Source organism: Schistocerca gregaria, chromosome 9, assembly GCF_023897955.1.
Source record: "Schistocerca gregaria isolate iqSchGreg1 chromosome 9, iqSchGreg1.2, whole genome shotgun sequence".
In the NCBI taxonomy this organism is placed as follows: domain Eukaryota; kingdom Metazoa; phylum Arthropoda; class Insecta; order Orthoptera; family Acrididae; genus Schistocerca; species Schistocerca gregaria.
In genome coordinates this window covers 259,410,868-259,438,833 of record NC_064928.1, presented here as the reverse complement: position 1 = coordinate 259,438,833, position 27,966 = coordinate 259,410,868, and positions in this window count along the sequence as shown.

Below are 27,966 nucleotides of genomic sequence, written 5' to 3'. Positions count from 1 at the left end.
TAATTATCGATTACTGACTTTTTACCCTTCTTTGGGGCCTTGGACATGAGCTAGGAACTTAAGATTTTGCATGAAAGGAGGACTAGCAGCCCCGTTGCACGGAAGAATGTGAAAAGTGTTCATATGTAATAAAAACCTGAGAAATCCGTCCGTTTTCGTCATTTGTTATCGAATCGACTTAAAGCCAGATCGTCACAATGGTCGCACTTCTGACTGAAACGGTTACATTTATCGTCTGCAAAGCTATATCGCGTGCTGCGGTATGCGGAGACACTAAAAGCACCATAGTAGAACACAGTTGAAGCTTCTAAGTTGATGTAATAGCCAGTAAGAAGTCATACAATTCAAGTTTTAGGTATCGATAATTGACTTTTTACCCTTCATTGGTGTCTTGGACATGAGCTAGGAACTTAAGATTTTGCATGAAAGGAGGACTAGCAGCTGCGTTGCACGGGAGAATGTGAAAAGTGTTCATATGTAGTAAAAACCTGAGAAATCCGTCCGTTTTCGTCATTTGTTATCGAATCGACTTAAAGCCAGATAGTCACATCGGCCGCACTTCTGTCTGAAACGTTTACATTTATCGCCTGCAAAGCTATGCCGCGTGCTGCGGTATGCCGAGACACTAAAAGCACCATAGTAGAACACAGATGAAGCTTCTAAGGTGATGTAATATCCAGTAAGATGTAGTACAATTCAAGTTTTAGGTATCGATTATTGACTTTTTACCCTTCTTTGGTGCCTTGGACATGAGCTAGGAACTTAAGATTTTGCATGAAAGGAGAACTAGCAGCCGCGTTGTACGGAGAATGTGAAAAGTGTTAATATGTAGTAAAAACCTGAGAAATCTGTCCGTTTTCGTCATTTGTAATCGAATCGACTTAAAGCCAGATAGTCACATTGGCCGCACTTCTGTCTGAAACGTTTACATTTATCGTCTGCAAAGCTATGACGCGTGCTGCGGTATGCGGAGACACTAAAAGCACCATAGTAGAACACAGATGAAACTTCTAAGTTGATGTAATAGCCAGTAAGAAGTAGTACAATTCAAGATTAATTATCGATTACTGACTTTTTACCCTTCTTTAGGGGCTTTGGACAAGAGCTAGGAACTTAAGATTTTGCATGAAAAGAGGACTAGCAGCCCCGTTGCACGGAAGAATGTGAAAAGTGTTCATATGTAACAAAAACCTTAGAAAACCGTCCGTTTTCGTCATTTGTTATCGAATCGACGTAAAGCCAGATCGTCACAATGGTCGCACTTCTGACTGAAACGGTTACATTTATCGTCTGCAAAGCTATGTCGCGTGCTGCGGTATGCGGAGACACTAAAAGCACCATAGTAGAACACAGTTGACGCTTCTAAGTTGATGTAATAGCCAGTAAGAAGTCATGCAATTCAAGTTTTAGGTATCGATTATTGGCTTTTTACCCTTCATTGGTGTCTTGGACATGAGCTAGGAACTTAAGATTTTGCATGAAAGGAGGACTAGCAGCCGCGTTGCACGGGAGAATGTGAAAAGTGTTCATATGTAATAAAAACCTGAGAAATCCGTCCGTTTTCGTCATTTGTTATCGAATCGACTTAAAGCCAGATCGTCACATTGGCCGCTCTTCTCGCTGAAACGGTTACATTTATCGTCTGCAAAGCTATGTCGCGTGCTGCGGTATGCGGAGACACTAAAAGCACCATAGTAGAACACAGATGAAGCTTCTAAGTTGATGTAATTGCCAGTAAGAAGTAGTACAATTCAAGTTTTAGGTATCGATAATTGACTTTTAACCCTTCTTTGAAGCCTTGGACATGAGCTAGGAACTCAAGATTTTGCATGAAATTAGGACTAGCAGCCGCGTTGCAAGGGAGAATGTGAAAGGTGTTCATATGTAATAAAAACCTAAGAAATCCGTCCGTTTTCGTCATTTGTTATCGAATCGACTTAAAGCCAGGTAGTCACATTGGCCGCACTTCCATCTGAAACGTTTACATTTATCGTCTGCAAAGCTATGACGCGTGCTGCGGTATGCGGAGACACTAAAAGCACCATAGTAGAACACAGATGAAGCTCGTAAGTTGATGTAATTGTCAGTAAGAAGTAGTACAATTCAAGTTTTCGGTATCGATTATTGACTTTTTACCCTTCTTTGGTGCCTTGAACATGAGCTAGGACCTTAAGATATTGCATGAAAGGAGAACTAGCAGCCGCGTTGTACGGAGAATGTGAAAAGTGTTCATATGTAGTAAAAACCTGAGAAATCCGTCCGTTTTCGTCATTTGTTATCGAATCGACTTAAAGCCAGATAGTCACATTGGCCGCACTTCTGTCTGAAACGTTTACATTTATCGTTTGCAAAGCTATGACGCGTGCTGCGGTATGCGGAGACACTAAAAGCACCATAGTAGAACACAGATGAACTTCAAGGTTGATGTAATGGCCAGTAAGAAGTAGTACAATACAAGTTTAATTATCGATTACTGACTTTTTACCCTTCTTTGGGGCCTTGGACATGAGCTAGGAACTTAAGATTTTGCATGAAAGGAGGACTAGCAGCCCCGTTGCACGGAAGAATGTGAAAAGTGTTCATATGTAATAAAAACCTGAGAAATCCGTCCGTTTTCGTCATTTGTTATCGAATCGACTTAAAGCCAGATCGTCACAATGGTCGCACTTCTGACTGAAACGGTTACATTTATCGTCTGCAAAGCTATATCGCGTGCTGCGGTATGCGGAGACACTAAAAGCACCATAGTAGAACACAGTTGAAGCTTCTAAGTTGATGTAATAGCCAGTAAGAAGTCATACAATTCAAGTTTTAGGTATCGATAATTGACTTTTTACCCTTCATTGGTGTCTTGGACATGAGCTAGGAACTTAAGATTTTGCATGAAAGGAGGACTAGCAGCTGCGTTGCACGGGAGAATGTGAAAAGTGTTCATATGTAGTAAAAACCTGAGAAATCCGTCCGTTTTCGTCATTTGTTATCGAATCGACTTAAAGCCAGATAGTCACATTGGCCGCACTTCTGTCTGAAACGTTTACATTTATCGCCTGCAAAGCTATGCCGCGTGCTGCGGTATGCCGAGACACTAAAAGCACCATAGTAGAACACAGATGAAGCTTCTAAGGTGATGTAATAGCCAGTAAGATGTAGTACAATTCAAGTTTTAGGTATCGATTATTGACTTTTTACCCTTCTTTGGTGCCTTGGACATGAGCTAGGAACTTAAGATTTTGCATGAAAGGAGAACTAGCAGCCGCGTTGTACGGAGAATGTGAAAAGTGTTAATATGTAGTAAAAACCTGAGAAATCTGTCCGTTTTCGTCATTTGTAATCGAATCGACTTAAAGCCAGATAGTCACATTGGCCGCACTTCTGTCTGAAACGTTTACATTTATCGTCTGCAAAGCTATGACGCGTGCTGCGGTATGCGGAGACACTAAAAGCACCATAGTAGAACACAGATGAAACTTCTAAGTTGATGTAATAGCCAGTAAGAAGTAGTACAATTCAAGATTAATTATCGATTACTGACTTTTTACCCTTCTTTAGGGGCTTTGGACAAGAGCTAGGAACTTAAGATTTTGCATGAAAAGAGGACTAGCAGCCCCGTTGCACGGAAGAATGTGAAAAGTGTTCATATGTAACAAAAACCTTAGAAAACCGTCCGTTTTCGTCATTTGTTATCGAATCGACGTAAAGCCAGATCGTCACAATGGTCGCACTTCTGACTGAAACGGTTACATTTATCGTCTGCAAAGCTATGTCGCGTGCTGCGGTATGCGGAGACACTAAAAGCACCATAGTAGAACACAGTTGAAGCTTCTAAGTTGATGTAATAGCCAGTAAGAAGTCATGCAATTCAAGTTTTAGGTATCGATTATTGGCTTTTTACCCTTCATTGGTGTCTTGGACATGAGCTAGGAACTTAAGATTTTGCATGAAAGGAGGACTAGCAGCTGCGTTGCACGGGAGAATGTGAAAAGTGTTCATATGTAGTAAAAACCTGAGAAATCCGTCCGTTTTCGTCATTTGTTATCGAATCGGCTTATAGCCAGATCGTCATATTGGCCGCACTTCATTTGGAAACGGTTACATTTATCGTTTGCAAATTATGTCGCGTGCTGCAGTATGCCGAGACACTAAAAGCACCATAGTAGAACACAGATGAAGCTCCTAAGTTGATGTAATAGCCAGTAAGAAGTAGTACAATTCAAGTTTTAGGTATCGATAATTGACTTTTTACCCTTCTTTGGTGCCTTGGACATGAGCTAGGAACTCAAGATTTTGCATGAAAGAAGGACTATCAGCCGCGTTGCAAGGGAGAATGTGAAAGGTGTTCATATGTAATAAAAACCTAAGAAATCCGTCCGTTTTCGTCATTTATTATCGAATCGACTTAAAGCCAGATAGTCACATTGGCCGCACTTCTGTCTGAAACGTTTACATTTATCGTCTGCAAAGCTATGCCGCGTGCTGCGGTATGCCGAGACACTAAAAGCACCATAGTAGAACACAGATGAAGCTTCTAAGGTGATGTAATAGCCAGTAAGATGTAGTACAATTCAAGTTTTAGGTATCGATTATTTACTTTTTACCCTTCTTTGGTGCCTTGGACATGAGCTAGGAACTTAAGATTTTGCATGAAAGGAGAACTAGCAGCAGCGTTGCACGGGAGAATGTGAAAAGTGTTCATATGTAGTAAAAACCTGAGAAATCCGTCCGTTTTCGTCATTTGTTATCGAATCGACTTAAAGCCAGATCGTCACATTGGCCGCTCTTCTCTCTGAATCGGTTGTACTTATCGTCTAGAAGGCTATGTCGCGTGCTGCGGTATGCGGAGACACTAAAAGCACCATAGTAGAGCACAGATGAAGCTTCTAAGTTGATGTAATAGCCAGTAGGAAGTAGTACAATTCAAGATTAATTATCGATTACTGACTTTTTACCCTTCTTTAGGGGCCTTGGACATGAGCTAGGAACTTAAGATTTTGCATGAAAGGAGGACTAGCAGCCCCGTTGCACGGAAGAATGTGAAAAGTGTTCATATGTAATAAAAACCTGAGAAATCCGTCCGTTTTCGTCATTTGTTATCGAATCGACGTAAAGCCAGATCGTCACAATGGTCGCACTTCTGACTGAAACGGTTACATTTATCGTCTGCAAAGCTATGTCGCGTGCTGCGGTATGCGGAGACACTATAAGCACCATAGTAGAACACAGATTAAGCTTCTAAGTTGATGTAATAGCCAGTAAGAAGTAGTACAATTCAAGTTTTAGGTATCGATTATTGACTTTTTACCCTTCATTGGTGTCTTGGACATGAGCTAGGAACTTAAGATTTTGCATGAAAGGTGGACTAGCAGCTGCGTTGCACGGGAGAATGTGAAAAGTGTTAATATGTAGTAAAAACCTGAGAAATCCGTCCGTTTTCGTCATTTGTTATCGAATCGACTTAAAGCCAGAACGTCACATTGGCCGCTCTTCTCTCTGAAACGGTTGTACTTATCGTCTGCAAAGCTATGTCGCGTGCTGCGGTATGCCGAGACACTAAAAGCACCATAGTAGAACACAGATGAAGCTTCTAAGTTGATGTAATAGCCAGTAGGAAGTAGTACAATTTAAGTTTTAGGTATCGATTATTGACTTTTTACCCTTCTTTCGTGCCTTGGACATGAGCTAGGAACTTAAGATTTTGCATGAAAGGAGAACTAGCAGCCGCGTTGCACGGGAGAAAGTGAAAAGTGTTCATATGTAGTAAAAACCTGAGAAATCCGTCCGTTTTCGTCATTTGTTATCGAATCGACTTAAAGCCAGATCGTCACATTGGCCGCTCTTCTCTCTGAAACGGTTGTACTTGTCGTCTGCAAAGCTATGTTGCGTGCTGCGGTATGCGGAGACACTAAAAGCACCATAGTAGAACACAGATGAAGCTTCTAAGTTGATGTAATAGCCAGGAAGAAGTAGTACGATTCAAGTTTTAGGTATCGATTATTGTCTTTTTAAACTTCTTTGGCGCCTTGGACATGAGCTAGGACCTTAAGATTTTGCGTGAAAGGAGGACTAGCAGCCGCGCTGCACGGGAGAATGTGAAAAGTGTTCATATGTAGTAAAAACGGAGAAATCGGTCCGTTTTCGTCATTTGTTATCAAATCAACTTAAAGCCAGATCGTGACATTGGCCGCACTTCTGTCTGAAACTGTTACATTTATCGTCTACAAAGCTATGTCGCGTGCGGCGGTATGTGGAGACATAAAAAGCACCAACCTAGAACACAGATGAAGCTTCTAAGTTGATGTAATAGCCAGTAAGAAGTCATACAATTCAAGTTTTAGGTATCGATTATTGACTTTTTACCCTTCTTTGGTGCCTTGGACATGAGCTAGGAACTTAAGATTTTGCATGAAAGGAGGGCTAGCAGCCGCGTTGCACGGGAGAATGTGAAAAGTGTTCATATGTAGTAAAAACCTGAGATATCCGTCCGTTTTCGTCTTTTGCTATCGAATCGACTTATAGCCAGATCGTCACATTGGCCGCACTTCATTTGGAAACGGTTACATTTATCGTCTGCAAAGCTATGCCGCGTGCTGCGGTATGCCGAGCCACTAAAAGCACCATAGTAGAACACAGATGAAGCTTCTAAGTTGATGTAATAGCCAGTAAGATGTAGTACAATTCAAGTTTTAGGTATCGATTATTGACTTTTTACCCTTCTTTGGTGCCTTGGACATGAGCTAGGAACTTAAGATTTTGCATGAAAGGAGAACTAGCAGCCGCGTTGCACGGGAGAATGTGAAAAGTTTTCATATGTAGTAAAAACCTGAGAAATCCGTCCGCTTTCGTCATTTGTTATCGAATCGACTTAAAGCCAGATCGTCACATTGGCCGCTCTTCTCTCTGAAACGGTTGTACTTATCGTCTGCAAAGCTATGTCGCGTGCTGCGGTATGCGGAGACACTAAAAGCACCATAGTAGAACACAGATGAAGCTTCTAAGTTGATGTAATTGCCAGTAAGAAGTAGTACAATTCTAGTTTTAGGTATCGAGAATTGACTTTTTACCCTTCTTTGGTGCCTTGGACATGAGATAGGAACTCAAGATTTTGCATGAAAGGAGGACTAGCAGCCGCGTTGCAAGGGAGAACGTGAAAGGTGTTCATATGTAATAAAAACCTAAGAAATCCGTCCGTATTCGTCATTTGTTATCGAATCGACTTAAAGCCAGATAGTCACATTGGCCGCACTTCTGTCTGAAACGTTTACATTTATCGTCTGCAAAGCTATGACGCGTGCTGCGGTATGCGGAGACACTAAAAGCACCATAGTAGAACACAGTTGAAGCTTCTAAGTTGATGTAATAGCCAGTAAGAAGTCATACAATTCAAGTTTTAGGTATCGATAATTGACTTTTTACCCTTCATTGGTGTCTTGGACATGAGCTAGGAACTTAAGATTTTGCATGAAAGGAGGACTAGCAGCTGCGTTGCACGGGAGAATGTGAAAAGTGTTCATATGTAGTAAAAACCTGAGAAATCCGTCCGTTTTCGTCATTTGTTATCGAATCGACTTAAAGCCAGATAGTCACATTGGCCGCACTTCTGTCTGAAACGTTTACATTTATCGCCTGCAAAGCTATGCCGCGTGCTGCGGTATGCCGAGACACTAAAAGCACCATAGTAGAACACAGATGAAGCTTCTAAGTTAATGTAATAGCCAGTATGAAGTAGTACAATTCAAGATTTAGGTATCGATTATTGACTTTTTACCCTTCTTTGGTGCCTTGGACATGAGCTAGGAACTTAAGATTTTGCATGAAAGGAGAACTAGCAGCCGCGTTGTACGGAGAATGTGAATGTGTTCATATGTAGTAAAAACCTGAGAAATCTGTCCGTTTTCGTCATTTGTTATCGAATCGACTTAAAGCCAGATCGTCACAATGGTCGCACTTCTGACTGAAACGGTTACATTTATCGTCTGCAAAGCTATATCGCGTGCTGCGGTATGCGGAGACACTAAAAGCACCATAGTAGAACACAGTTGACGCTTCTAAGTTGATGTAATAGCCAGTAAGAAGTAGTACAATTCAAGTTTTAGGTATCGATTATTTACTTTTTACCCTTCTTTGGTGCCTTGGACATGAGCTAGGAACTTAAGATTTTGCATGAAAGGAGGGCTAGCAGCTGGGTTGCACGGGAGAATGTGAAAAGTGTTCATATGTAGTAAAAACCTGAGAAATCCGTCCGTTTTCGTCTTCTGCTATCGAATCGACTTATAGCCAGATCGTCACACTGGCCGCACTTCATTTGGAAACGGTTACATTTATCGTCTGCAAAGCTATGCCGCGTGCTGCGGTATGCCGAGCCACTAAAAGCACCATAGTAGAACACAGATGAAGCTTCTAAGTTGATGTAATAGCCAATAAGATGTAGTACAATTCAAGTTTTAGGTATCGATTATTGACTTTTTACCCTTCTTTGGTGCCTTGGACATGAGCTAGGAACTTAAGATTTTGCATGAAAGGAGAACTAGCAGCCGCGTTGCACGGGAGAATGTGAAAAGTGTTCATATGTAGTAAAAACCTGAGAAATCCGTCCGTTTTCGTCATTTGTTATCGAATCGACTTAAAGCCAGATCGTCACATTGGCCGCTCTTCTCTCTGAAACGGTTGTACTTATCGTCTGCAAAGCTATGCCGCGTGCTGCGGTATGCCGAGCCACTAAAAGCACCATAGTAGAACACAGATGAAGCTTCTAAGTTGATGTAATAGCCAATAAGATGTAGTACAATTCAAGTTTTAGGTATCGATTATTGACTTTTTACCCTTCTTTGGTGCCTTGGACATGAGCTAGGAACTTAAGATTTTGCATGAAAGGAGAACTAGCAGCCGCGTTGCACGGGAGAATGTGAAAAGTGTTCATATGTAATAAAAACCTGAGAAATCCGTCCGTTTTCGTCATTTGTTATCGAATCGACTTAAAGCCAGATCGTCACATTGGCCGCTCTTCTCGCTGAAACGGTTACATTTATCGTCTGCAAAGCTATATCGCGTGCTGCGGTATGCGGAGACACTAAAAGCACCATAGTAGAACACAGATGAAGCTTCTAAGTTGATGTAATTGCCAGTAAGAAGTAGTACAATTCAAGTTTTAGGTATCGATAATTGACTTTTTACCCTTCTTTGAAGCCTTGGACATGAGCTAGGAACTCAAGATTTTGCATGAAAGGAGGACTAGCAGCCGCGTTGCAAGGGAGAATGTGAAAGGTGTTCATATGTAATAAAAACCTAAGAAATCCGTCCGTTTTCGTCATTTGTTATCGAATCGACTTAAAGCCAGGTAGTCACATTGGCCGCACTTGTGTCTGAAACGTTTACATTTATCGTCTGCAAAGCTATGACGCGTGCTGCGGTATGCGGAGACACTAAAAGCACCATAGTAGAACACAGATGAAGCTCGTAAGTTGATGTAATTGTCAGTAAGAAGTAGTACAATTCAAGTTTTCGGTATCGATTATTGACTTTTTACCCTTCTTTGGTGCCTTGAACATGAGCTAGGACCTTAAGATATTGCATGAAAGGAGAACTAGCAGCCGCGTTGTACGGAGAATGTGAAAAGTGTTCATATGTAGTAAAAACCTGAGAAATCCGTCCGTTTTCGTCATTTGTTATCGAATCGACTTAAAGCCAGATAGTCACATTGGCCGCACTTCTGTCTGAAACGTTTACATTTATCGTTTGCAAAGCTATGACGCGTGCTGCGGTATGCGGAGACACTAAAAGCACCATAGTAGAACACAGATGAACTTCAAGGTTGATGTAATGGCCAGTAAGAAGTAGTACAATACAAGTTTAATTATCGATTACTGACTTTTTACCCTTCTTTGGGGCCTTGGACATGAGCTAGGAACTTAAGATTTTGCATGAAAGGAGGACTAGCAGCCCCGTTGCACGGAAGAATGTGAAAAGTGTTCATATGTAATAAAAACCTGAGAAATCCGTCCGTTTTCGTCATTTGTTATCGAATCGACTTAAAGCCAGATCGTCACAATGGTCGCACTTCTGACTGAAACGGTTACATTTATCGTCTGCAAAGCTATAACGCGTGCTGCGGTATGCGGAGACACTAAAAGCACCATAGTAGAACACAGTTGAAGCTTCTAAGTTGATGTAATAGCCAGTAAGAAGTCATACAATTCAAGTTTTAGGTATCGATAATTGACTTTTTACCCTTCATTGGTGTCTTGGACATGAGCTAGGAACTTAAGATTTTGCATGAAAGGAGGACTAGCAGCTGCGTTGCACGGGAGAATGTGAAAAGTGTTCATATGTAGTAAAAACCTGAGAAATCCGTCCGTTTTCGTCATTTGTTATCGAATCGACTTAAAGCCAGATAGTCACATTGGCCGCACTTCTGTCTGAAACGTTTACATTTATCGCCTGCAAAGCTATGCCGCGTGCTGCGGTATGCCGAGACACTAAAAGCACCATAGTAGAACACAGATGAAGCTTCTAAGGTGATGTAATAGCCAGTAAGATGTAGTACAATTCAAGTTTTAGGTATCGATTATTGACTTTTTACCCTTCTTTGGTGCCTTGGACATGAGCTAGGAACTTAAGATTTTGCATGAAAGGAGAACTAGCAGCCGCGTTGTACGGAGAATGTGAAAAGTGTTAATATGTAGTAAAAACCTGAGAAATCTGTCCGTTTTCGTCATTTGTAATCGAATCGACTTAAAGCCAGATAGTCACATTGGCCGCACTTCTGTCTGAAACGTTTACATTTATCGTCTGCAAAGCTATGACGCGTGCTGCGGTATGCGGAGACACTAAAAGCACCATAGTAGAACACAGATGAAACTTCTAAGTTGATGTAATAGCCAGTAAGAAGTAGTACAATTCAAGATTAATTATCGATTACTGACTTTTTACCCTTCTTTAGGGGCTTTGGACAAGAGCTAGGAACTTAAGATTTTGCATGAAAAGAGGACTAGCAGCCCCGTTGCACGGAAGAATGTGAAAAGTGTTCATATGTAACAAAAACCTTAGAAAACCGTCCGTTTTCGTCATTTGTTATCGAATCGACGTAAAGCCAGATCGTCACAATGGTCGCACTTCTGACTGAAACGGTTACATTTATCGTCTGCAAAGCTATGTCGCGTGCTGCGGTATGCGGAGACACTAAAAGCACCATAGTAGAACACAGTTGAAGCTTCTAAGTTGATGTAATAGCCAGTAAGATGTAGTACAATTCAAGTTTTAGGTATCGATTATTTACTTTTTACCCTTCTTTGGTGCCTTGGACATGAGCTAGGAACTTAAGATTTTGCATGAAAGGAGAACTAGCAGCAGCGTTGCACGGGAGAATGTGAAAAGTGTTCATATGTAGTAAAAACCTGAGAAATCCGTCCGTTTTCGTCATTTGTTATCGAATCGACTTAAAGCCAGATCGTCACATTGGCCGCTCTTCTCTCTGAATCGGTTGTACTTATCGTCTACAAGGCTATGTCGCGTGCTGCGGTATGCGGAGACACTAAAAGCACCATAGTAGAGCACAGATGAAGCTTCTAAGTTGATGTAATAGCCAGTAGGAAGTAGTACAATTCAAGATTAATTATCGATTACTGACTTTTTACCCTTCTTTAGGGGCCTTGGACATGAGCTAGGAACTTAAGATTTTGCATGAAAGGAGGACTAGCAGCCCCGTTGCACGGAAGAATGTGAAAAGTGTTCATATGTAATAAAAACCTGAGAAATCCGTCCGTTTTCGTCATTTGTTATCGAATCGACGTAAAGCCAGATCGTCACAATGGTCGCACTTCTGACTGAAACGGTTACATTTATCGTCTGCAAAGCTATGTCGCGTGCTGCGGTATGCGGAGACACTATAAGCACCATAGTAGAACACAGATTAAGCTTCTAAGTTGATGTAATAGCCAGTAAGAAGTAGTACAATTCAAGTTTTAGGTATCGATTATTGACTTTTTACCCTTCATTGGTGTCTTGGACATGAGCTAGGAACTTAAGATTTTGCATGAAAGGTGGACTAGCAGCTGCGTTGCACGGGAGAATGTGAAAAGTGTTAATATATAGTAAAAACCTGAGAAATCCGTCCGTTTTCGTCATTTGTTATCGAATCGACTTAAAGCCAGAACGTCACATTGGCCGCTCTTCTCTCTGAAACGGTTGTACTTATCGTCTGCAAAGCTATGTCGCGTGCTGCGGTATGCCGAGACACTAAAAGCACCATAGTAGAACACAGATGAAGCTTCTAAGTTGATGTAATAGCCAGTAGGAAGTAGTACAATTTCAGTTTTAGGTATCGATTATTGACTTTTTACCCTTCTTTCGTGCCTTGGACATGAGCTAGGAACTTAAGATTTTGCATGAAAGGAGAACTAGCAGCCGCGTTGCACGGGAGAAAGTGAAAAGTGTTCATATGTAGTAAAAACCTGAGAAATCCGTCCGTTTTCGTCATTTGTTATCGAATCGACTTAAAGCCAGATCGTCACATTGGCCGCTCTTCTCTCTGAAACGGTTGTACTTGTCGTCTGCAAAGCTATGTTGCGTGCTGCGGTATGCGGAGACACTAAAAGCACCATAGTAGAACACAGATGAAGCTTCTAAGTTGATGTAATAGCCAGGAAGAAGTAGTACGATTCAAGTTTTAGGTATCGATTATTGTCTTTTTAAACTTCTTTGGCGCCTTGGACATGAGCTAGGACCTTAAGATTTTGCGTGAAAGGAGGACTAGCAGCCGCGCTGCACGGGAGAATGTGAAAAGTGTTCATATGTAGTAAAAACGGAGAAATCGGTCCGTTTTCGTCATTTGTTATCAAATCAACTTAAAGCCAGATCGTGACATTGGCCGCACTTCTGTCTGAAACTGTTACATTTATCGTCTACAAAGCTATGTCGCGTGCGGCGGTATGTGGAGACATAAAAAGCACCAACCTAGAACACAGATGAAGCTTCTAAGTTGATGTAATAGCCAGTAAGAAGTCATACAATTCAAGTTTTAGGTATCGATTATTGACTTTTTACCCTTCTTTGGTGCCTTGGACATGAGATAGGAACTCAAGATTTTGCATGAAAGGAGGGCTAGCAGCCGCGTTGCACGGGAGAATGTGAAAAGTGTTCATATGTAGTAAAAACCTGAGATATCCGTCCGTTTTCGTCTTTTGCTATCGAATCGACTTATAGCCAGATCGTCACATTGGCCGCACTTCATTTGGAAACGGTTACATTTATCGTCTGCAAAGCTATGCCGCGTGCTGCGGTATGCCGAGCCACTAAAAGCACCATAGTAGAACACAGATGAAGCTTCTAAGTTGATGTAATAGCCAGTAAGATGTAGTACAATTCAAGTTTTAGGTATCGATTATTGACTTTTTACCCTTCTTTGGTGCCTTGGACATGAGCTAGGAACTTAAGATTTTGCATGAAAGGAGAACTAGCAGCCGCGTTGCACGGGAGAATGTGAAAAGTTTTCATATGTAGTAAAAACCTGAGAAATCCGTCCGCTTTCGTCATTTGTTATCGAATCGACTTAAAGCCAGATCGTCACATTGGCCGCTCTTCTCTCTGAAACGGTTGTACTTATCGTCTGCAAAGCTATGTCGCGTGCTGCGGTATGCGGAGACACTAAAAGCACCATAGTAGAACACAGATGAAGCTTCTAAGTTGATGTAATTGCCAGTAAGAAGTAGTACAATTCTAGTTTTAGGTATCGAGAATTGACTTTTTACCCTTCTTTGGTGCCTTTTACATGAGATAGGAACTCAAGATTTTGCATGAAAGGAGGACTAGCAGCCGCGTTGCAAGGGAGAACGTGAAAGGTGTTCATATGTAATAAAAACCTAAGAAATCCGTCCGTATTCGTCATTTGTTATCGAATCGACTTAAAGCCAGATAGTGACATTGGCCGCACTTCTGTCTGAAACGTTTACATTTATCGTCTGCAAAGCTATGACGCGTGCTGCGGTATGCGGAGACACTAAAAGCACCATAGTAGAACACAGTTGAAGCTTCTAAGTTGATGTAATAGCCAGTAAGAAGTCATACAATTCAAGTTTTAGGTATCGATAATTGACTTTTTACCCTTCATTGGTGTCTTGGACATGAGCTAGGAACTTAAGATTTTGCATGAAAGGAGGACTAGCAGCTGCGTTGCACGGGAGAATGTGAAAAGTGTTCATATGTAGTAAAAACCTGAGAAATCCGTCCGTTTTCGTCATTTGTTATCGAATCGACTTAAAGCCAGATAGTCACATTGGCCGCACTTCTGTCTGAAACGTTTACATTTATCGCCTGCAAAGCTATGCCGCGTGCTGCGGTATGCCGAGACACTAAAAGCACCATAGTAGAACACAGATGAAGCTTCTAAGGTGATGTAATAGCCAGTAAGATGTAGTACAATTCAAGTTTTAGGTATCGATTATTGACTTTTTACCCTTCTTTGGTGCCTTGGACATGAGCTAGGAACTTAAGATTTTGCATGAAAGGAGAACTAGCAGCCGCGTTGTACGGAGAATGTGAAAAGTGTTAATATGTAGTAAAAACCTGAGAAATCTGTCCGTTTTCGTCATTTGTAATCGAATCGACTTAAAGCCAGATAGTCACATTGGCCGCACTTCTGTCTGAAACGTTTACATTTATCGTCTGCAAAGCTATGACGCGTGCTGCGGTATGCGGAGACACTAAAAGCACCATAGTAGAACACAGATGAAACTTCTAAGTTGATGTAATAGCCAGTAAGAAGTAGTACAATTCAAGATTAATTATCGATTACTGACTTTTTACCCTTCTTTAGGGGCTTTGGACAAGAGCTAGGAACTTAAGATTTTGCATGAAAAGAGGACTAGCAGCCCCGTTGCACGGAAGAATGTGAAAAGTGTTCATATGTAACAAAAACCTTAGAAAACCGTCCGTTTTCGTCATTTGTTATCGAATCGACGTAAAGCCAGATCGTCACAATGGTCGCACTTCTGACTGAAACGGTTACATTTATCGTCTGCAAAGCTATGTCGCGTGCTGCGGTATGCGGAGACACTAAAAGCACCATAGTAGAACACAGTTGACGCTTCTAAGTTGATGTAATAGCCAGTAAGAAGTCATGCAATTCAAGTTTTAGGTATCGATTATTGGCTTTTTACCCTTCATTGGTGTCTTGGACATGAGCTAGGAACTTAAGATTTTGCATGAAAGGAGGACTAGCAGCTGCGTTGCACGGGAGAATGTGAAAAGTGTTCATATGTAGTAAAAACCTGAGAAATCCGTCCGTTTTCGTCATTTGTTATCGAATCGGCTTATAGCCAGATCGTCATATTGGCCGCACTTCATTTGGAAACGGTTACATTTATCGTTTGCAAATTATGTCGCGTGCTGCAGTATGCCGAGACACTAAAAGCACCATAGTAGAACACAGATGAAGCTCCTAAGTTGATGTAATAACCAGTAAGAAGTAGTACAATTCAAGTTTTAGGTATCGATAATTGACTTTTTACCCTTCTTTGGTGCCTTGGACATGAGCTAGGAACTCAAGATTTTGCATGAAAGAAGGACTATCAGCCGCGTTGCAAGGGAGAATGTGAAAGGTGTTCATATGTAATAAAAACCTAAGAAATCCGTCCGTTTTCGTCATTTATTATCGAATCGACTTAAAGCCAGATAGTCACATTGGCCGCACTTCTGTCTGAAACGTTTACATTTATCGTCTGCAAAGCTATGCCGCGTGCTGCGGTATGCCGAGACACTAAAAGCACCATAGTAGAACACAGATGAAGCTTCTAAGGTGATGTAATAGCCAGTAAGATGTAGTACAATTCAAGTTTTAGGTATCGATTATTTACTTTTTACCCTTCTTTGGTGCCTTGGACATGAGCTAGGAACTTAAGATTTTGCATGAAAGGAGAACTAGCAGCAGCGTTGCACGGGAGAATGTGAAAAGTGTTCATATGTAGTAAAAACCTGAGAAATCCGTCCGTTTTCGTCATTTGTTATCGAATCGACTTAAAGCCAGATCGTCACATTGGCCGCTCTTCTCTCTGAATCGGTTGTACTTATCGTCTACAAGGCTATGTCGCGTGCTGCGGTATGCGGAGACACTAAAAGCACCATAGTAGAACACAGATGAAGCTCCTAAGTTGATGTAATAGCCAGTAGGAAGTAGTACAATTCAAGATTAATTATCGATTACTGACTTTTTACCCTTCTTTAGGGGCCTTGGACATGAGCTAGGAACTTAAGATTTTGCATGAAAGGAGGACTAGCAGCCCCGTTGCACGGAAGAATGTGAAAAGTGTTCATATGTAATAAAAATCTGAGAAATCCGTCCGTTTTCGTCATTTGTTATCGAATCGACGTAAAGCCAGATCGTCACAATGGTCGCACTTCTGACTGAAACGGTTACATTTATCGTCTGCAAAGCTATGTCGCGTGCTGCGGTATGCGGAGACACTATAAGCACCATAGTAGAACACAGATTAAGCTTCTAAGTTGATGTAATAGCCAGTAAGAAGTAGTACAATTCAAGTTTTAGGTATCGATTATTGACTTTTTACCCTTCATTGGTGTCTTGGACATGAGCTAGGAACTTAAGATTTTGCATGAAAGGTGGACTAGCAGCTGCGTTGCACGGGAGAATGTGAAAAGTGTTAATATGTAGTAAAAACCTGAGAAATCCGTCCGTTTTCGTCATTTGTTATCGAATCGACTTAAAGCCAGAACGTCACATTGGCCGCTCTTCTCTCTGAAACGGTTGTACTTGTCGTCTGCAAAGCTATGTCGCGTGCTGCGGTATGCCGAGACACTAAAAGCACCATAGTAGAACACAGATGAAGCTTCTAAGTTGATGTAATAGCCAGTAGGAAGTAGTACAATTTAAGTTTTAGGTATCGATTATTGACTTTTTACCCTTCTTTGGTGCCTTGGACATGAGCTAGGAACTTAAGATTTTGCATGAAAGGAGAACTAGCAGCCGCGTTGCACGGGAGAATGTGAAAAGTTTTCATATGTAGTAAAAACCTGAGAAATCCGTCCGCTTTCGTCATTTGTTATCGAATCGACTTAAAGCCAGATCGTCACATTGGCCGCTCTTCTCTCTGAAACGGTTGTACTTATCGTCTGCAAAGCTATGTCGCGTGCTGCGGTATGCGGAGACACTAAAAGCACCATAGTAGAACACAGATGAAGCTTCTAAGTTGATGTAATTGCCAGTAAGAAGTAGTACAATTCTAGTTTTAGGTATCGAGAATTGACTTTTTACCCTTCTTTGGTGCCTTGGACATGAGATAGGAACTCAAGATTTTGCATGAAAGGAGGACTAGCAGCCGCGTTGCAAGGGAGAACGTGAAAGGTGTTCATATGTAATAAAAACCTAAGAAATCCGTCCGTATTCGTCATTTGTTATCGAATCGACTTAAAGCCAGATAGTCACATTGGCCGCACTTCTGTCTGAAACGTTTACATTTATCGTCTGCAAAGCTATGACGCGTGCTGCGGTATGCGGAGACACTAAAAGCACCATAGTAGAACACAGTTGAAGCTTCTAAGTTGATGTAATAGCCAGTAAGAAGTCATACAATTCAAGTTTTAGGTATCGATAATTGACTTTTTACCCTTCATTGGTGTCTTGGACATGAGCTAGGAACTTAAGATTTTGCATGAAAGGAGGACTAGCAGCTGCGTTGCACGGGAGAATGTGAAAAGTGTTCATATGTAGTAAAAACCTGAGAAATCCGTCCGTTTTCGTCATTTGTTATCGAATCGACTTAAAGCCAGATAGTCACATTGGCCGCACTTCTGTCTGAAACGTTTACATTTATCGCCTGCAAAGCTATGCCGCGTGCTGCGGTATGCCGAGACACTAAAAGCACCATAGTAGAACACAGATGAAGCTTCTAAGTTAATGTAATAGCCAGTATGAAGTAGTACAATTCAAGATTTAGGTATCGATTATTGACTTTTTACCCTTCTTTGGTGCCTTGGACATGAGCTAGGAACTTAAGATTTTGCATGAAAGGAGAACTAGCAGCCGCGTTGTACGGAGAATGTGAATGTGTTCATATGTAGTAAAAACCTGAGAAATCTGTCCGTTTTCGTCATTTGTTATCGAATCGACTTAAAGCCAGATCGTCACAATGGTCGCACTTCTGACTGAAACGGTTACATTTATCGTCTGCAAAGCTATATCGCGTGCTGCGGTATGCGGAGACACTAAAAGCACCATAGTAGAACACAGTTGACGCTTCTAAGTTGATGTAATAGCCAGTAAGAAGTAGTACAATTCAAGTTTTAGGTATCGATTATTTACTTTTTACCCTTCTTTGGTGCCTTGGACATGAGCTAGGAACTTAAGATTTTGCATGAAAGGAGGGCTAGCAGCTGGGTTGCACGGGAGAATGTGAAAAGTGTTCATATGTAGTAAAAACCTGAGAAATCCGTCCGTTTTCGTCTTCTGCTATCGAATCGACTTATAGCCAGATCGTCACACTGGCCGCACTTCATTTGGAAACGGTTACATTTATCGTCTGCAAAGCTATGCCGCGTGCTGCGGTATGCCGAGCCACTAAAAGCACCATAGTAGAACACAGATGAAGCTTCTAAGTTGATGTAATAGCCAATAAGATGTAGTACAATTCAAGTTTTAGGTATCGATTATTGACTTTTTACCCTTCTTTGGTGCCTTGGACATGAGCTAGGAACTTAAGATTTTGCATGAAAGGAGAACTAGCAGCCGCGTTGCACGGGAGAATGTGAAAAGTGTTCATATGTAGTAAAAACCTGAGAAATCCGTCCGTTTTCGTCATTTGTTATCGAATCGACTTAAAGCCAGATCGTCACATTGGCCGCTCTTCTCTCTGAAACGGTTGTACTTATCGTCTGCAAAGCTATGCCGCGTGCTGCGGTATGCCGAGCCACTAAAAGCACCATAGTAGAACACAGATGAAGCTTCTAAGTTGATGTAATAGCCAATAAGATGTAGTACAATTCAAGTTTTAGGTATCGATTATTGACTTTTTACCCTTCTTTGGTGCCTTGGACATGAGCTAGGAACTTAAGATTTTGCATGAAAGGAGAACTAGCAGCCGCGTTGCACGGGAGAATGTGAAAAGTGTTCATATGTAATAAAAACCTGAGAAATCCGTCCGTTTTCGTCATTTGTTATCGAATCGACTTAAAGCCAGATCGTCACATTGGCCGCTCTTCTCGCTGAAACGGTTACATTTATCGTCTGCAAAGCTATATCGCGTGCTGCGGTATGCGGAGACACTAAAAGCACCATAGTAGAACACAGATGAAGCTTCTAAGTTGATGTAATTGCCAGTAAGAAGTAGTACAATTCAAGTTTTAGGTATCGATAATTGACTTTTTACCCTTCTTTGAAGCCTTGGACATGAGCTAGGAACTCAAGATTTTGCATGAAAGGAGGACTAGCAGCCGCGTTGCAAGGGAGAATGTGAAAGGTGTTCATATGTAATAAAAACCTAAGAAATCCGTCCGTTTTCGTCATTTGTTATCGAATCGACTTAAAGCCAGGTAGTCACATTGGCCGCACTTGTGTCTGAAACGTTTACATTTATCGTCTGCAAAGCTATGACGCGTGCTGCGGTATGCGGAGACACTAAAAGCACCATAGTAGAACACAGATGAAGCTCGTAAGTTGATGTAATTGTCAGTAAGAAGTAGTACAATTCAAGTTTTCGGTATCGATTATTGACTTTTTACCCTTCTTTGGTGCCTTGAACATGAGCTAGGACCTTAAGATATTGCATGAAAGGAGAACTAGCAGCCGCGTTGTACGGAGAATGTGAAAAGTGTTCATATGTAGTAAAAACCTGAGAAATCCGTCCGTTTTCGTCATTTGTTATCGAATCGACTTAAAGCCAGATAGTCACATTGGCCGCACTTCTGTCTGAAACGTTTACATTTATCGTTTGCAAAGCTATGACGCGTGCTGCGGTATGCGGAGACACTAAAAGCACCATAGTAGAACACAGATGAACTTCAAGGTTGATGTAATGGCCAGTAAGAAGTAGTACAATACAAGTTTAATTATCGATTACTGACTTTTTACCCTTCTTTGGGGCCTTGGACATGAGCTAGGAACTTAAGATTTTGCATGAAAGGAGGACTAGCAGCCCCGTTGCACGGAAGAATGTGAAAAGTGTTCATATGTAATAAAAACCTGAGAAATCCGTCCGTTTTCGTCATTTGTTATCGAATCGACTTAAAGCCAGATCGTCACAATGGTCGCACTTCTGACTGAAACGGTTACATTTATCGTCTGCAAAGCTATAACGCGTGCTGCGGTATGCGGAGACACTAAAAGCACCATAGTAGAACACAGTTGAAGCTTCTAAGTTGATGTAATAGCCAGTAAGAAGTCATACAATTCAAGTTTTAGGTATCGATAATTGACTTTTTACCCTTCATTGGTGTCTTGGACATGAGCTAGGAACTTAAGATTTTGCATGAAAGGAGGACTAGCAGCTGCGTTGCACGGGAGAATGTGAAAAGTGTTCATATGTAGTAAAAACCTGAGAAATCCGTCCGTTTTCGTCATTTGTTATCGAATCGACTTAAAGCCAGATAGTCACATTGGCCGCACTTCTGTCTGAAACGTTTACATTTATCGCCTGCAAAGCTATGCCGCGTGCTGCGGTATGCCGAGACACTAAAAGCACCATAGTAGAACACAGATGAAGCTTCTAAGGTGATGTAATAGCCAGTAAGATGTAGTACAATTCAAGTTTTAGGTATCGATTATTGACTTTTTACCCTTCTTTGGTGCCTTGGACATGAGCTAGGAACTTAAGATTTTGCATGAAAGGAGAACTAGCAGCCGCGTTGTACGGAGAATGTGAAAAGTGTTAATATGTAGTAAAAACCTGAGAAATCTGTCCGTTTTCGTCATTTGTAATCGAATCGACTTAAAGCCAGATAGTCACATTGGCCGCACTTCTGTCTGAAACGTTTACATTTATCGTCTGCAAAGCTATGACGCGTGCTGCGGTATGCGGAGACACTAAAAGCACCATAGTAGAACACAGATGAAACTTCTAAGTTGATGTAATAGCCAGTAAGAAGTAGTACAATTCAAGATTAATTATCGATTACTGACTTTTTACCCTTCTTTAGGGGCTTTGGACAAGAGCTAGGAACTTAAGATTTTGCATGAAAAGAGGACTAGCAGCCCCGTTGCACGGAAGAATGTGAAAAGTGTTCATATGTAACAAAAACCTTAGAAAACCGTCCGTTTTCGTCATTTGTTATCGAATCGACGTAAAGCCAGATCGTCACAATGGTCGCACTTCTGACTGAAACGGTTACATTTATCGTCTGCAAAGCTATGTCGCGTGCTGCGGTATGCGGAGACACTAAAAGCACCATAGTAGAACACAGTTGAAGCTTCTAAGTTGATGTAATAGCCAGTAAGATGTAGTACAATTCAAGTTTTAGGTATCGATTATTTACTTTTTACCCTTCTTTGGTGCCTTGGACATGAGCTAGGAACTTAAGATTTTGCATGAAAGGAGAACTAGCAGCAGCGTTGCACGGGAGAATGTGAAAAGTGTTCATATGTAGTAAAAACCTGAGAAATCCGTCCGTTTTCGTCATTTGTTATCGAATCGACTTAAAGCCAGATCGTCACATTGGCCGCTCTTCTCTCTGAATCGGTTGTACTTATCGTCTACAAGGCTATGTCGCGTGCTGCGGTATGCGGAGACACTAAAAGCACCATAGTAGAGCACAGATGAAGCTTCTAAGTTGATGTAATAGCCAGTAGGAAGTAGTACAATTCAAGATTAATTATCGATTACTGACTTTTTACCCTTCTTTAGGGGCCTTGGACATGAGCTAGGAACTTAAGATTTTGCATGAAAGGAGGACTAGCAGCCCCGTTGCACGGAAGAATGTGAAAAGTGTTCATATGTAATAAAAACCTGAGAAATCCGTCCGTTTTCGTCATTTGTTATCGAATCGACGTAAAGCCAGATCGTCACAATGGTCGCACTTCTGACTGAAACGGTTACATTTATCGTCTGCAAAGCTATGTCGCGTGCTGCGGTATGCGGAGACACTATAAGCACCATAGTAGAACACAGATTAAGCTTCTAAGTTGATGTAATAGCCAGTAAGAAGTAGTACAATTCAAGTTTTAGGTATCGATTATTGACTTTTTACCCTTCATTGGTGTCTTGGACATGAGCTAGGAACTTAAGATTTTGCATGAAAGGTGGACTAGCAGCTGCGTTGCACGGGAGAATGTGAAAAGTGTTAATATATAGTAAAAACCTGAGAAATCCGTCCGTTTTCGTCATTTGTTATCGAATCGACTTAAAGCCAGAACGTCACATTGGCCGCTCTTCTCTCTGAAACGGTTGTACTTATCGTCTGCAAAGCTATGTCGCGTGCTGCGGTATGCCGAGACACTAAAAGCACCATAGTAGAACACAGATGAAGCTTCTAAGTTGATGTAATAGCCAGTAGGAAGTAGTACAATTTCAGTTTTAGGTATCGATTATTGACTTTTTACCCTTCTTTCGTGCCTTGGACATGAGCTAGGAACTTAAGATTTTGCATGAAAGGAGAACTAGCAGCCGCGTTGCACGGGAGAAAGTGAAAAGTGTTCATATGTAGTAAAAACCTGAGAAATCCGTCCGTTTTCGTCATTTGTTATCGAATCGACTTAAAGCCAGATCGTCACATTGGCCGCTCTTCTCTCTGAAACGGTTGTACTTGTCGTCTGCAAAGCTATGTTGCGTGCTGCGGTATGCGGAGACACTAAAAGCACCATAGTAGAACACAGATGAAGCTTCTAAGTTGATGTAATAGCCAGGAAGAAGTAGTACGATTCAAGTTTTAGGTATCGATTATTGTCTTTTTAAACTTCTTTGGCGCCTTGGACATGAGCTAGGACCTTAAGATTTTGCGTGAAAGGAGGACTAGCAGCCGCGCTGCACGGGAGAATGTGAAAAGTGTTCATATGTAGTAAAAACGGAGAAATCGGTCCGTTTTCGTCATTTGTTATCAAATCAACTTAAAGCCAGATCGTGACATTGGCCGCACTTCTGTCTGAAACTGTTACATTTATCGTCTACAAAGCTATGTCGCGTGCGGCGGTATGTGGAGACATAAAAAGCACCAACCTAGAACACAGATGAAGCTTCTAAGTTGATGTAATAGCCAGTAAGAAGTCATACAATTCAAGTTTTAGGTATCGATTATTGACTTTTTACCCTTCTTTGGTGCCTTGGACATGAGATAGGAACTCAAGATTTTGCATGAAAGGAGGGCTAGCAGCCGCGTTGCACGGGAGAATGTGAAAAGTGTTCATATGTAGTAAAAACCTGAGATATCCGTCCGTTTTCGTCTTTTGCTATCGAATCGACTTATAGCCAGATCGTCACATTGGCCGCACTTCATTTGGAAACGGTTACATTTATCGTCTGCAAAGCTATGCCGCGTGCTGCGGTATGCCGAGCCACTAAAAGCACCATAGTAGAACACAGATGAAGCTTCTAAGTTGATGTAATAGCCAGTAAGATGTAGTACAATTCAAGTTTTAGGTATCGATTATTGACTTTTTACCCTTCTTTGGTGCCTTGGACATGAGCTAGGAACTTAAGATTTTGCATGAAAGGAGAACTAGCAGCCGCGTTGCACGGGAGAATGTGAAAAGTTTTCATATGTAGTAAAAACCTGAGAAATCCGTCCGCTTTCGTCATTTGTTATCGAATCGACTTAAAGCCAGATCGTCACATTGGCCGCTCTTCTCTCTGAAACGGTTGTACTTATCGTCTGCAAAGCTATGTCGCGTGCTGCGGTATGCGGAGACACTAAAAGCACCATAGTAGAACACAGATGAAGCTTCTAAGTTGATGTAATTGCCAGTAAGAAGTAGTACAATTCTAGTTTTAGGTATCGAGAATTGACTTTTTACCCTTCTTTGGTGCCTTGGACATGAGATAGGAACTCAAGATTTTGCATGAAAGGAGGACTAGCAGCCGCGTTGCAAGGGAGAACGTGAAAGGTGTTCATATGTAATAAAAACCTAAGAAATCCGTCCGTATTCGTCATTTGTTATCGAATCGACTTAAAGCCAGATAGTGACATTGGCCGCACTTCTGTCTGAAACGTTTACATTTATCGTCTGCAAAGCTATGACGCGTGCTGCGGTATGCGGAGACACTAAAAGCACCATAGTAGAACACAGTTGAAGCTTCTAAGTTGATGTAATAGCCAGTAAGAAGTCATACAATTCAAGTTTTAGGTATCGATAATTGACTTTTTACCCTTCATTGGTGTCTTGGACATGAGCTAGGAACTTAAGATTTTGCATGAAAGGAGGACTAGCAGCTGCGTTGCACGGGAGAATGTGAAAAGTGTTCATATGTAGTAAAAACCTGAGAAATCCGTCCGTTTTCGTCATTTGTTATCGAATCGACTTAAAGCCAGATAGTCACATTGGCCGCACTTCTGTCTGAAACGTTTACATTTATCGCCTGCAAAGCTATGCCGCGTGCTGCGGTATGCCGAGACACTAAAAGCACCATAGTAGAACACAGATGAAGCTTCTAAGGTGATGTAATAGCCAGTAAGATGTAGTACAATTCAAGTTTTAGGTATCGATTATTGACTTTTTACCCTTCTTTGGTGCCTTGGACATGAGCTAGGAACTTAAGATTTTGCATGAAAGGAGAACTAGCAGCCGCGTTGTACGGAGAATGTGAAAAGTGTTAATATGTAGTAAAAACCTGAGAAATCTGTCCGTTTTCGTCATTTGTAATCGAATCGACTTAAAGCCAGATAGTCACATTGGCCGCACTTCTGTCTGAAACGTTTACATTTATCGTCTGCAAAGCTATGACGCGTGCTGCGGTATGCGGAGACACTAAAAGCACCATAGTAGAACACAGATGAAACTTCTAAGTTGATGTAATAGCCAGTAAGAAGTAGTACAATTCAAGATTAATTATCGATTACTGACTTTTTACCCTTCTTTAGGGGCTTTGGACAAGAGCTAGGAACTTAAGATTTTGCATGAAAAGAGGACTAGCAGCCCCGTTGCACGGAAGAATGTGAAAAGTGTTCATATGTAACAAAAACCTTAGAAAACCGTCCGTTTTCGTCATTTGTTATCGAATCGACGTAAAGCCAGATCGTCACAATGGTCGCACTTCTGACTGAAACGGTTACATTTATCGTCTGCAAAGCTATGTCGCGTGCTGCGGTATGCGGAGACACTAAAAGCACCATAGTAGAACACAGTTGACGCTTCTAAGTTGATGTAATAGCCAGTAAGAAGTCATGCAATTCAAGTTTTAGGTATCGATTATTGGCTTTTTACCCTTCATTGGTGTCTTGGACATGAGCTAGGAACTTAAGATTTTGCATGAAAGGAGGACTAGCAGCTGCGTTGCACGGGAGAATGTGAAAAGTGTTCATATGTAGTAAAAACCTGAGAAATCCGTCCGTTTTCGTCATTTGTTATCGAATCGGCTTATAGCCAGATCGTCATATTGGCCGCACTTCATTTGGAAACGGTTACATTTATCGTTTGCAAATTATGTCGCGTGCTGCAGTATGCCGAGACACTAAAAGCACCATAGTAGAACACAGATGAAGCTCCTAAGTTGATGTAATAACCAGTAAGAAGTAGTACAATTCAAGTTTTAGGTATCGATAATTGACTTTTTACCCTTCTTTGGTGCCTTGGACATGAGCTAGGAACTCAAGATTTTGCATGAAAGAAGGACTATCAGCCGCGTTGCAAGGGAGAATGTGAAAGGTGTTCATATGTAATAAAAACCTAAGAAATCCGTCCGTTTTCGTCATTTATTATCGAATCGACTTAAAGCCAGATAGTCACATTGGCCGCACTTCTGTCTGAAACGTTTACATTTATCGTCTGCAAAGCTATGCCGCGTGCTGCGGTATGCCGAGACACTAAAAGCACCATAGTAGAACACAGATGAAGCTTCTAAGGTGATGTAATAGCCAGTAAGATGTAGTACAATTCAAGTTTTAGGTATCGATTATTTACTTTTTACCCTTCTTTGGTGCCTTGGACATGAGCTAGGAACTTAAGATTTTGCATGAAAGGAGAACTAGCAGCAGCGTTGCACGGGAGAATGTGAAAAGTGTTCATATGTAGTAAAAACCTGAGAAATCCGTCCGTTTTCGTCATTTGTTATCGAATCGACTTAAAGCCAGATCGTCACATTGGCCGCTCTTCTCTCTGAATCGGTTGTACTTATCGTCTACAAGGCTATGTCGCGTGCTGCGGTATGCGGAGACACTAAAAGCACCATAGTAGAACACAGATGAAGCTCCTAAGTTGATGTAATAGCCAGTAGGAAGTAGTACAATTCAAGATTAATTATCGATTACTGACTTTTTACCCTTCTTTAGGGGCCTTGGACATGAGCTAGGAACTTAAGATTTTGCATGAAAGGAGGACTAGCAGCCCCGTTGCACGGAAGAATGTGAAAAGTGTTCATATGTAATAAAAATCTGAGAAATCCGTCCGTTTTCGTCATTTGTTATCGAATCGACGTAAAGCCAGATCGTCACAATGGTCGCACTTCTGACTGAAACGGTTACATTTATCGTCTGCAAAGCTATGTCGCGTGCTGCGGTATGCGGAGACACTATAAGCACCATAGTAGAACACAGATTAAGCTTCTAAGTTGATGTAATAGCCAGTAAGAAGTAGTACAATTCAAGTTTTAGGTATCGATTATTGACTTTTTACCCTTCATTGGTGTCTTGGACATGAGCTAGGAACTTAAGATTTTGCATGAAAGGTGGACTAGCAGCTGCGTTGCACGGGAGAATGTGAAAAGTGTTAATATGTAGTAAAAACCTGAGAAATCCGTCCGTTTTCGTCATTTGTTATCGAATCGACTTAAAGCCAGAACGTCACATTGGCCGCTCTTCTCTCTGAAACGGTTGTACTTGTCGTCTGCAAAGCTATGTCGCGTGCTGCGGTATGCCGAGACACTAAAAGCACCATAGTAGAACACAGATGAAGCTTCTAAGTTGATGTAATAGCCAGTAGGAAGTAGTACAATTTAAGTTTTAGGTATCGATTATTGACTTTTTACCCTTCTTTCGTGCCTTGGACATGAGCTAGGAACTTAAGATTTTGCATGAAAGGAGAACTAGCAGCCGCGTTGCACGGGAGAAAGTGAAAAGTGTTCATATGTAGTAAAAACCTGAGAAATCCGTCCGTTTTCGTCATTTGTTATCGAATCGACTTAAAGCCAGATCGTCACATTGGCCGCTCTTCTCTCTGAAACGGTTGTACTTGTCGTCTGCAAAGCTATGTTGCGTGCTGCGGTATGCGGAGACACTAAAAGCACCATAGTAGAACACAGATGAAGCTTCTAAGTTGATGTAATAGCCAGGAAGAAGTAGTACGATTCAAGTTTTAGGTATCGATTATTGTCTTTTTAAACTTCTTTGGCGCCTTGGACATGAGCTAGGACCTTAAGATTTTGCGTGAAAGGAGGACTAGCAGCCGCGCTGCACAGGAGAATGTGAAAAGTGTTCATATGTAGTAAAAACGGAGAAATCGGTCCGTTTTCGTCATTTGTTATCAAATCAACTTAAAGCCAGATCGTGACATTGGCCGCACTTCTGTCTGAAACTGTTACATTTATCGTCTACAAAGCTATGTCGCGTGCGGCGGTATGTGGAGACATAAAAAGCACCAACCTAGAACACAGATGAAGCTTCTAAGTTGATGTAATAGCCAGTAAGAAGTCATACAATTCAAGTTTTAGGTATCGATAATTGACTTTTTACCCTTCATTGGTGTCTTGGACATGAGCTAGGAACTTAAGATTTTGCATGAAAGGAGGACTAGCAGCTGCGTTGCACGGGAGAATGTGAAAAGTGTTCTTATGTAGTAAAAACCTGAGAAATCCGTCCGTTTTCGTCATTTGTTATCGAATCGACTTAAAG